The sequence below is a fragment of the Phoenix dactylifera genome, unplaced genomic scaffold, assembly GCF_009389715.1.
Source record: "Phoenix dactylifera cultivar Barhee BC4 unplaced genomic scaffold, palm_55x_up_171113_PBpolish2nd_filt_p 000832F, whole genome shotgun sequence".
Lineage (NCBI taxonomy): Eukaryota > Viridiplantae > Streptophyta > Magnoliopsida > Arecales > Arecaceae > Phoenix > Phoenix dactylifera.
In genome coordinates, this window is record NW_024068198.1 from 198,664 (window position 1) to 207,224 (window position 8,561).

The 8,561-nt window shown below is 39.9% G+C and overlaps 2 pseudogenes; one reads left to right on the forward strand and one right to left on the reverse strand.

Annotated features, from left to right (window-relative positions):
* The first annotated feature begins 1,593 nt into the window (after nt 1–1,593).
* LOC120107346 lies at nt 1,594–2,809 on the forward strand (annotated as a pseudogene).
* A 3,166-nt stretch (nt 2,810–5,975) lies between these two features.
* On the reverse strand, nt 5,976–7,250 carry LOC120107337 (annotated as a pseudogene).
* Between the last annotated feature and the right edge of the window lie 1,311 nt (nt 7,251–8,561).

Sequence of the window (8,561 nt, forward strand, 5' to 3'; positions counted from 1 at the left end):
CATATTGAGAGAGAGTATCCAAGATAACAACCTTGGAGATGCCATGAATGAAGGAATATATTTGTGAATGACTACTATAGATAAAATAATCCAAGTATTTTTAGCCTCTTGCATGATGCAACATTAGATCACTATCAATACTGGGGAAAGATTTATGCATCTCCTAATGCTTATTAGTTGGGTTGGTGGATAAGAGAATGGGCATTTGTTATCCTTCTATTGTGTAAATAGTACAACTACTTCAAAAATAAAATAGAGTAGAAGGAAGTTAATATTTGGTCGAGAAGCTACTATACTTTGTAAAGATTACATATTGTGATCAAAAATATTATTTTGAAGTTAATTCTTTTCATTAAATGTCATGTGAAGACAGATATAGGCACTACTAGAGCACTTCATCAAATCCTTTTCTTCCCTATTTTTGTTGTTTTGTTGTAGATTTAAATTACTCGAATACAGATTTTCATTTGTATGGCTATAATGATATTATACTACATTGATGGAGGGATGCAAATAAGCTAAGCTGATTATGAACAACTCATGTCAGCTTAGTAACTAAGTTATGCTAGCTCGTGAATTTAAATGACATGTAGTGATCAAGTTGTAACACTAATAAGGTTATACTGTAGATATACCATGTGTTGCTGCCAAAATCCGGCCTGAAAGAGCTAGATGAATTGGCGAACAATGGTTGATTTGGTCGAAGTGGGGGAGATCCGTCTAGCGAACACAAAAGAGAAATACCGAAGGTTGCTGAATTTGATATGGTAGGAGATTCTTCGATGCTTACGTCAAGCCAATGAGATCTAATAGTATGAGCTACAAAAGATGGAATGGAGTAAGAAAATAAATGTTCTAGGAGGTCTTCTAAGTCTTGTTCATATATCAACGAAGACATGGAGCCACTACTCGAAAAGAATGGACGTATTATAACCACCCGAACGTACTTGACGAGCTATAATCGTTTCGCAACATGCCTCATAAGGCATAGAGCTATAACCGCCCTCTGTAATATGCTTTGATTCAGGGACACATGGCATGCGGTTATTAGTTGGCCACGGTTATAACCAGCGAATCCAGGCTACATCAGCATGCATTTTCCCTAAACAAGAGACAAGCCTAAAAAAGATAAATAAGATCCTCTCAAGATCATGTTTGCACCAGAGAGTCTAGGATAGATGAATATGTCTTGTTTTGTTCAATTAACCAGCATCCACTAATGCAAAGATAATAAGTGGACCCTCTAGTAGTTGGAGTGGAAGGTCCCATTAGGTTTTTTTTTTATGTTTTCTTTAAAATAACAAAAAGAAGAAAGAGGTGCATATAGCCAAGTAGTCTGTGGGGAACCTTATTCTAAGTATGGGATCAATTATACTAATAATCATGGGTATGTTATGGATTTGCCTAATCCAACATTGTATATGGTGAGTATGGGGTCCATCTAGATGTAGAAAGGGGTCCCATAGTGGGTGCTTACCAGCATGCACACTGGCCCCAACGTCTATCCAGTGGTCCTCCACTGCTAATGACTGACCTTTACTTGCTTAGCGGCTTCTCGCTCCCTAACAAAAGGTTCCCATCAGGGGGTATAAATCCGTCATTTCCCTTTCGGCTCACCTTCTCTACCCATTCTTAAGTATTCCCAGGCTCCGAAACTCCTTCCGTCTTCCTCCTCGCTCTCCCCCTTCCAAGAATAAACTTATTCCAACGCCATGAATCGGGATCCCGACCTTATCCCCTCCTCCCCGTCTAACTCCTCCCTCTCTTCGTCCGATCTGGACACCGAGGTAAGAATGAGGTAGGAATAGCGAGCAGCTTGCAATTCCCAGAATGCCCCCGTCTCGCTGTGTTAAATTTTCTTTTGGTTTTTTTTAGTCGACCGGTTCGTTCTTTCACGACCGGAGCACGACGCTCGGGACGCTGATGGGCGTGTCCTTCCGGGAGATCGCGGTCCGGCCGGCGAGGGTGCCGTCACGTAGGGATCACGGCCACGTCGACGGAGTGGACGTCGGCGGCGGAGGAGAGGGGGAGGGAGGAGGCCGAAGCAGAGGGGGGCGCCGGAGAAGCGGCGGCGGCGGCACCGCGGGGGGCGAAGTTGGTGGCGGCTGTGCCGGGACGACATGGTGCGGCCCACCTCGCTGGGGGAGTTCCTCCAGGTGGAGCGGCAGCTGGGCGGGGCCGCCGGCGGCGAGGTGGCGGACGGCCACTTTCTCTACGGCGGCGGCGAGGGGGTGGCGGAGCACGAGGCGGTGGGCGGCGGGCCGCTGTTTGAGGACGGGAGGGTGCTGCCGCCGGCGGATGGGCGGCGGCGGCAGCAGCAGCAGCAGAGGGCCACCGAGGGGGCGGTGTCGCTGGGGAGGTTGCCGGTGCTGCTCACCGGATCTGCAGCAGCGGTGATGGGTAGATTTGAAATTATAAATCCTTTCTTTCTCTCTTCGAGTATATATAATGTTTACTCCTGAATTTTTCTCTACGTTTTTTTCGTTATTCGTTTCTAGTTTTTTCTTTCGTTTTTCCATCTTATTTTTATAAAGAAGAACTCAAATGGAAGGGAAGGGAGCCTGCCGTTGTGTCGGTAGGTTCTATTCTAGATGGTTTTGTATTTTTTTTCCCCAGTCCCGTGATCTCCTTGTTGCTTTTTCTTAATTTATGTTCTGGTGACTACTTTTTCTCAAACTTCTTAGGGTGGGTGTTTGTGAGGAACAGCAGAGAGGGCTGGTTGTTGGGCCCTTGGAATCGTTTTCTTGGTACAACATTATGAAATGAATCGTTCCTAATGGAAAGACAGGGAACATGTCCCTTTTTTTCTTTTTTTTCTTTTTTGTTTGACTAAGATGGAATTCATGCAGTTGTAGTTCGAATACACTCAAAAAAATAAAAATAAAAAAGTCTAAATGATAAGCTAGGAAAGCTGCCATCCAATCTGCAACCTCATTTGCTTCACGGTAGATATGTCTTAACAGCGAACAGCGAAAGATGTGCTTTCTCTTGCTAGAATCCATGTCTCTTGTCCCAGTAGAACTTGTCCTTAGAGTCAGTTTTTGGATGATTCGGTATCCGATACCCATGACGTGTTACTCAGAGTGATAGGAAACTAGTCATTTTATAAATCAGAAAATCCTATGCAATCTCCATAATGATTGGAGATTCAGCTCCGGCTAAGAAATCAATATGAAAAAGGAAAAATACTTTTAGATATTGCTTGCCAGGGATTAATGCAATGCATGGTTTAGGTAGGCGTTGGGCAAGATTTGAGCAAGGTTGGGTCAATTACTATTTGTGAGATAGTAGGACTGGTAAATTTACTGGTCTTGGGCATTTTCCGGATGAGAATTATAGTTTGGTACAGCGACCAATTCACATGATAGCTTCTGAGATTTACATAATCTGTCAATTATATTTTGAATTTTTAAAACATATGTTCGTTTAAGAATAACTTTTAAGATTAAATTACAGTAGTTATGGTAGCATGGAGACATGTCCAAATATCCTGATTTAGAGACTTAACTGACCTGAGTTCAACAGTAAAATAAATAACATTTGCAAGGTTGACCATGTTGAAACTATTAGGACATAACTGAACCTGATCAACATGTGCATAAGCATACATGGACCAATGAACAGATCACTTTTTGAATACATCTACTCCATTCCAATCCTCTTAACACAACTTGAGCCATTCTAGTCTAACTTAGTGCTAAATTTCCTTAAAAGAAGAAACATACCATGCCCAACAAGTAATAATTAGAATCAAACAACTAATAATTAACCAACTGTTGAAGTCTTTACACAACCTAACGCATAAGCGATTTATGTTCATTAGCCGGAGGGGTTAGAGTAAAGCTGATAATGGCTTGAGGACCGAGAAATTATTAGGTGGACTAGGTCCACCGTGGACATTAGGTGAAATGAACCTAATAATTTCATCCTAGGATAAAATGATTTCACTTTAGGCCCATGGTGGACCTGGTCCACCTAATAGCCTCATTAGAAGAGCATGTCATCGAAAAATTAAGTTGCAGCCAGTTAGACTCTCAATTCAATAACAGAACTGTAAGTTGGAACATCAAAATTTTCAGACTTCGGCCAACGGAAGCTGATGGAGAATTTTCTCCGCTGAACAATCTCCTATCAAATATTCAGCCTAAGAATCCTGATACAATTTGCTAGAGACGATCAGATGATGACAAATCAAACAACAAAAATGTAGAAGTTTATTAAGATGGAGGATTACGATCGCCATGGGCAAAGATTCTATGAAAGGCTGGCAAAAATTTTCATGTGCTTGGCACTCGTGAAAAGATGAATAAAAAACGAATATGCTCAAGAAGAGGCTGAAGGTACATTTAAACGTGTGTAGTCCTGCAATGAGAAGAGGCTTAAGCTTAACATCTCAGGTAGACCTCCTCCAGTTTTTTTCACTTCGGACCACTTGGAGACATCAAAGAATTTAGTGTAAGTTTAAGCTGGCCTGGATCAGCTAGTCACCTGATATTTGTTGGTTTGTCTAGAAGTAGAGAGGTGAAAACTAATAATAAAACTGTTCTTATGACAGCATTTGAACTGACCAGGGATTGGTCGTTCTGTGTAATTTACAAAGCAGCAATTAGCTTTCTTTCCTCTGGAGCAGACTCTGTAACTTATCTTAACCTTTGTTTTCTTCGTCTTTCTCAGTGATGCTCTCTTTTTAATTGTAATCTTTCTTGTGGCAGTTCTCGTTTTAATAATATCAGGTGGGTTTCCCTCTCTTCAGTGAAAAAAGAGAACAACCTAAACTAAACTTGTCCAGGTTAAGTGGGTTGATTCAAACAAAATTTAAACTAAACTGGATTGAAATGCTTGAAGTATAAAATAGTGGAATAATTTTTAATTTAGTAACCTTGCAACAATGAACACATTTAACTTCTAGCGTTGGGTCGTTAATCTATTACAAAATTTCTGGACTAATTTTGTGTTGGGATCGGGTTATCAACCTCACAAATTGAATCTGACTTGATGCGGTGTTTTATATATAAACAGCAGAGCTATTGATGCTCAAAAATCCATTATAAAACCCCAAACTGTGAACATGATAACTTTGGACTGCTTAGGTTTTATTTGTAGAAATAATGATCATATCAGGCTCTGGGAGATAACTTCGGTTGGCGACATTGCTTCAGCAATCTATTTCCGAGACTTTATAAATGATGCCTTAAGAAGAACATTTTCATTTGTCATAGTGGAAAAGGAAGGAAGCTAGGTAGTGGGAGATGATGTCTAGGATCTTTTGTTGAGAATCATGTGTAAGGTTTAATCCTATATGGAAATTGATATACATGATTGTTTCAAAATTAACGGCTTAAGCTTTTAAACTGGTTATATTTGACTTATATATCATGGTCTTCTCCTGACTGGACTCAAACTCTTTATTTGTTCCTAATAGGCAGTTTCAGAGCCGATGGTGATGATTCTGGACAACTCACAAGTTATAAAACAATTGAATTTGTGGCCTTATGATGAACGGTAACATGTTGGCTACTGGCTCCTATGATGAACAATAACATGCTGGCTAGTAGAGTGGAAGTCATGTTGGTATGCCTAGTAGGTGCAGCAAGTGGACTTATAGAGCAAGGTACTGGCGTTTGAGCATGGCCTTGGGTATGGCCAAGGAACTCCGTGCAAACCGCTCAACCATCGGTACCTGACATTCTCAAATATCACTAGAAGAAATCAAGTAATCTCTCATGTATGTCTTTTGAGCCGTTGCTTCCAAACCTATGCTCTTGGAACCTATGTTGTCATAACAGGTCCTTGGTGGCCCATACAAAGTCTTGACCATATCTCCTAATCAGTTAAGCACTCTACCATGTGCCGTAGCCATATATTTTTCAAGATTTCGCAGATTAAAGTTGATCAAGCTGAAGCATACTTGGTTTAGGAACATCTTCTGCATCAAGTGTTTAACTGCTAATATCCACGTTAAACTTATATATAGATATGACAATTTACAGATCAATTTCATATTCTCCTCATGTTATCAATATAAACACCTCTCAACAAAGGAAACAGTGAATCTCCCACCAGGAGAAAGACATACATCTGACATGATATATATATATATATTATAGATAGATAGATCAAAAATTTGGAATAAACAAAAACTTACCTTCCATATACATATATAATAGATTCTTAAGGACTCTTCCATCCATGCCATCAAAGAGTCCTGACCAAATTCCTTTCACCGCGGCAGTGCGCAACAAAAGCATTCCATGGAGGATAGCCAACACCACCCCACGAACTCGGCATCCATACGTAGAGAGAGATACCTTTAGCATAGATAGACAATTTAAAAAAAAATTCTTGACAGAATGAGACATCAATTGATAGCAGGCACAACTAACAATATAATATTCGAAAGCCAAAAGAATTTTGGTGAAAGACTGAATTGCAAACTGATCATATAATTTTGAATATATGTCTAACTGAAATTCTGTCTTTCATGTTACAAATAATTAACAGAGCTGCGTCCTAGTTTCCACAGATTAAAACGATGACAAAGTAATATAAACTACTTACACTGGAGAATCGGGCGAGACATTAGCCAATTTCTTCTGTTCGCCTATCCAGCTGTGGACAAAATTAAAATCAACATAAAAATGTCATTAGAAAGACAAAAGATTATTATTTTATTTTCTTGATATTTCTTCTTACTTGGCCCATTCGGAAGTGTAAACAGGTCTCAGCTGCCAGAGCCTCTTTTCTTGTTGACAATCATCTCCTCCTCATTCTCGTCAAGTTCAAAAGGAGTGTTTGCATCCATCTTAAAAGGAACCACCAATACCCTCTATCCAGAAGGCGATCAGTAAAAGGTTTGCTCAGTCTAAAGGACTCAGCAATGTACGAGGCAGGGCCAGCAAGAATGACCAGGCGAGCAATTCCCCTCAAATCACTGACAGAAATGATCTTATCTGGTCTACTCGCAGCTTGAGTTTTGAGAGGTTTTTCCTCCCTTGATAGCTTTGCTAGTTGGGCATTTTTAGCACTATTCTCCCTTGTGTAAAGAAATGCAAAAAATAAAATTGCTCCAATATCTATACCAAGACCCTTTAAGATTTCAGGCAGCTCTGCTGATCTTGATGAATTTGCCAGAGCAGGAATCAACTGGTGTAATAGATATTAATCCTCCAATAGAACCACTTGCAATGAACGCAAGATAGAAAAACATCCGCACCGTGCGAAACGGAGAGAGAACCTCACTTCTTATCTTGGTCGTTTGAGCTGAAGAACAAATGAAATTGGTATCACAAGGAATCCTCGCATGTTAAACATAACCTGAATGGCTTCAAAACCATTAATTAGAATTAACTAACAACAGAACAGGAATTACTTATTTTCAATAAGCATGATATAATCCATATTTTGAAAATGCACCTAAACCAACAGAAAACTGTTAAATAATTAAATAGGATACAGCAAGTCATTTTAAGCTTTTAAGCCTCTTCCTACAATCATCTGCATACCAAATGTTAACCTTCCACCTTCCCTTACTTGAACACGGGACAGACAATAGTAAAGCATTGATTATGATTGTATCTACAGATTCAATAATTCCTAATACACAAGATCAGGACTACACTTCCAGAACAGGGATATTCCACTCATTCAACATCTGTTTTAATACTAAAGGACATGGCAAGTAAGGCAATTAAATATGAATCAGTCATGGGACCACAACATTGCTTCAGACTGCAAGGTGGGGTGGATAGGGAACCTATTATTAAACTTCTGTTCCAAATACTGAGACAGAGTACGGTAACAAAGATACTAACCTATCATTAATCTTCTGCTCCAGATATTGAGGCAGACTAGGATAACAAAGGCCACTAAGATTACCGAACTAATTGAAGATGGTAAATGGCAGCTACCACCACCCCCTTGCACATGGTGCAAGTGCTTGCCAATCTCATTGTGGAGCTAGCGAATCCAGCACTATGGGGCATGACAACACTGAATACAAGATTTCTTCTAAGGTGCATATAAAGTCAGCATAGGATCTCGTGACTGCTAAAAAAACATGTCCAAACTAAGGTCATTGGGAGCAGTGCCTAAGCCTTCCTTGGCTCTTTCAATGGCCATGACTGGTAACTGGCTGGTCCAAGAGAAATTGAAAACTGACAGCTATCTTTTCATTCTAAGATGGAGCAATAAGGAAACTCTGGACCATCTTTTATTCAGCTGCTTCTTTGAAAGTCACTTTAAAAAAAACTTTGGCATCCTCTGGAAGGGAAATCTCAAAAAAATGATTGCCTGAGGCATTCTGTAAAAGTAACAAGGTTGTAGAAAAATCTTTCAAACTTGTTCATCCACCCTATTACCTAGCATGTATGGGATGAAAGAAACCAGGGCATTTTTTATGGAAAACACATGGAAGAGCAAAGGATATAATTAGAATAGAAGATTGCAATTTAATAATCAAAACTGGGCTGGTTTAAATATAGGACTCGGTGGAGTGAAGATATTATCAATAGACAGGTTGAGGTTTGCTTTATAAAACCTGCAGTCTCTACAGAAATAGGTGT